The sequence below is a fragment of the Lactuca saligna genome, chromosome 8 (genome assembly GCF_052625555.1).
Source record: "Lactuca saligna cultivar CGN05327 chromosome 8, ASM5262555v1, whole genome shotgun sequence".
NCBI lineage: Eukaryota > Viridiplantae > Streptophyta > Magnoliopsida > Asterales > Asteraceae > Lactuca > Lactuca saligna.
In genome coordinates, this window is record NC_136424.1 from 274,568,068 (window position 1) to 274,572,023 (window position 3,956).

Consider the following 3,956-nt stretch of genomic DNA (forward strand, 5'->3'; position numbering starts at 1 on the left):
ATAAAAATATAAAGAGTAAATTACATGAAACTAGGTTATAAGCCGTATGCAACACGGTTGATAATAAAAAAATTATATAATAAAAAACAATTTATCTAATCATACATTGGCAAACAAATATTTGTATGTAATCTTTAAAATTAACACAACAAATTATGGTACGAATAACCCAAAACTACCAAAATTAATAAATAATTTACCATTTTCATACCAAATAACCCAAAAATTAATAAAATCAAGATTTTTTAAAAGATTAAAAGTATTAACAAAATAATTTGCATGGCAATATAATTTATACCAAATAACCCAAAAATTGCATGCCAATAATTTTATATAAACTCTAATACATATAACTAAATACTTAAATGAAAAGGTAATATATAATGGTAATAAATTGATACAAAGAGGAGGAAAAGAGGCTATAGGTTTCGGCAAGAAAAATTCTTAGTTTCGATGATATTTATATTATTATTATTTTGAATAAAAGTTTTATTATATGCATATACAATTAAAATGTTAACTACACCAAATTTTACTGAACCATAATTCATTAAATGAAAAATTAGAATGCTAAAAAGCCACACACCAAATAAGGCTTAACTTGTAATGGAAGCAAGATGCTTGAACCACCTTGTACAGAACTTGATCTTTGACTTTAGAAAACTTTCGGCACCAATAGCAATGTAATTTCAGGAGCTTTAGTGTAATAGATATCCTTGTAATCCATGAGCAAACCAAAAATAAAATTGTAATTTCTTAGGTGTACCAGAAATAATATTGTATTTTCATGGGAAAACCAACAATAACATTATACCTTAGGTATTAGGAGACCAAACATCAAAGCAGGTGAAAAAAAGTATGAATAAGTTAATGACTCCTGCCACTTGAGCTTATCTCTTTCTGAGAAATTTGAAACATTTTGTATTGTGACGTAGCCGTGTATTTTGATGAACTTCAAAACTTCTTGTTGAAAGCTATTAAACACCACAGGTAAATTTGCATAAGAAATTTGTGATCATAACGTCAATGAAATATCATTAGGATCCAGTCATTGCAGTGTTGCCCCAAAAAATTGAAAACCTTCAAACATCAATGAAACATTGTGTGAATTATGACCATTTGATATTCCTTTAATCTTTTTCTATAGGATTTTTTTTAGTTTGATGCCATTTCAAACAAACCAATCTGTTGTGACTACACTAATAAATTACAAAAAGTAAAACACAAATCAACCCCCCCTCCACCCACCCCACCCCCCACCAGCCATATACACCAAACACTAAAGAAGTTTTGCGACAACATTGTATAATTTTAACCCTATGCCTCTACCTAATTAATATAAACACAACGCCTTTTCCTTTAGCAATACCCTTTCGGTCTCCCCCTTGTATTTATCAGTTGTGATAAAAGGTTTCTTTATAGAGTGTGAATACCTATAGAAGAAAATTAGATGTGCAAATATTCTGCAGAATGGTAAACTACTAAAAAGTAGATGAAATGATTTAGACATTCCCTCTTTTGATTTCTAAGCTAAACCAAATAGTTGTGGGGCTTGGGTGTTTGACTGATAATAGTTTCAACATGGGATGTTTGTCAGATTCTCTGAACCTTACCTTGAGTGCCATTACATACTATATCCAAAAAAATTATTAGACCTTTTCACCATCAAGGGTAGCTAAAGTGATCAAAATTTTTAATTTGGAATCACACAATCTAATCAACCTTTTTCATCCGACCCATCAATACATCCCCATATGAAAATATGTTTGTTAGCTTTACATTACAAGTTAACTTATGGGATTAAGTAAATGAATTTTTCTCTTCAGGTTTGGTTCAAGAATCACAGTTACAAAAACTTACATATATAAGCAATTGAAAATCACTATTCTTTAATCTTGACATAACTTTATGGATAATACCCAACATAAAGTAGTTGGTTTGACCCTCACATTTTCAGGGTCACCACAAATATCGTTTACAATCTCCTTGACTCCAAGGTCTTTAACCATCATCTTTCTTGAAATTTCAAATACATAAAATTCAAACATGTATATGAGGCTTCATAGAGAGAGAAGGGCGGGATATATCTTTCGCATTCACAATGTTGACAATTAAATCAAAATCAAAATTATGGTTCTAAAACAAACCTTTCGGCTTCAAGAAGAGGAAACTTAGAATATCTTTATTAAATGTTAAAATCAAATGGCTTCAGATGGATTGTATGTAATCGATGTGCCTCTCATTCTCATCAAGAAAGCAAATGATCAGATACTTGGTTGGTAAATGAAAATCCATGACTGTAAAATCAAAAATAAAATAAAAAAGCTTGAATACAGAAAGGAAAATTAAATAATAATTATAATAATAATAATAAAAGCTTGAACACAAACTTTCGTATACATGTAAAGTACAATAACCAAACCTCAAAATTTTGTGAAAGAATTCCTAAAATTCTTCAAGGCGCTTTCACCTGTGGTTATTCATTGGGGCACCTTCAAAAAACCAAAATTATAAAAAAAAAAATTGAAATCATAGACGAAAGAAATAAAGTCATCTGACCTCAAATATAACCATGGGAAGTGAGCTTTCGATTTTAAGCATCATGTTCATGTTGAAGAAAGAGAGAGATCGGTGGGGGTTTGGCTCTGGTTAGCGTAGAGTAAGAGAAAAGTGGAGATGGTTTTAAATTTGAATGTAAACTAGGGTTTGAGAGAAATTGGGAACGTATGAATTTGATTAGTAGATGAAAAGTCGTATAATTATGCTACAATCACGGTGATGAATAGAATCAATTTCAAATTATGATATAATCTTGCATAATATCTTTCATAATAATATGGATGAAATTGGAGTAGGCGGAAAACAAAAAGGCAGGAGAATATGGGGAGGACACGTAGCATTTTCAAGGTATTAAAAAGTTGACACATATGTAATTTATGATTCATTTATTAGAAGAGGTAGAGGTACATGACCCTATTAATTGGGGTAATTTGCTTGCTCAGTACTTAACATTTTTTTATACATTCGGAACGTCCTTATGATATGGTTTTTGTTGATGCTTTTGATCTCTAGTAGACTTAAGAAAACTATTTTGTCCTTATTAATTTCTTTTTCAATTTATTTATTTCTTATGCAATTAATTATATAATTATTAAATCGAATGGGTCCCACCACCCAATCACTATTCCGCCAAACCTACTGCACCTTACACCCTCTTATTCATTTCCAGCTCTTTTCTTTTCTGACAACCTCATCTTCACCATCAAACCAACACCAAATACCAGTGTTATAAAAAATGGTTCGAACCAGATTGTTGAATTGGATACAAGAGCCCGATTCAAAAATGATCAATTTTATATCTATTTATAGACTGAATTGAACCAGATGGTTTTTCAAAAACCAGATTGAACATATGTGATAAAATTGGTAGAAAAAACCGTTTGAACGAATTTATTGGACTTGGATAGTTCGATTGCACTTAGCGTGTTAATAAAATATCTCATTTTTCAAAGAAAATTGTTTCTTGGATTTGGATAGTTCGATTTCGCTTAGCCCGTTAAAAATAGCTCATTTTCAAAGCAAATTAAACAACTCGATTGAACAGGTTATCCAAAGTGTACACAACTTGAAGGCTAGTGCAAATCACTGCCAAATATAGAAAATTATTGGTTTATATATGTATATGTGTGTGTGTGTGTATATATATATATATATATATATATATATATATATATATATATATATATATATATATATATATATATATATAATGTGTGTGTTAAAAAATACGTAAAAATTTATCGAATCCCATTTGAACCGATAATTGAACCAATTAAACTGAACTAGCGATCAGTTCAACCGAAAAAAACAATATTTAAAACATTTTCAAATACAACACAAAAATCACAGTTTTTGTTTATGAATAAAGAAGCTATAAATATAATCATTGAAATCAA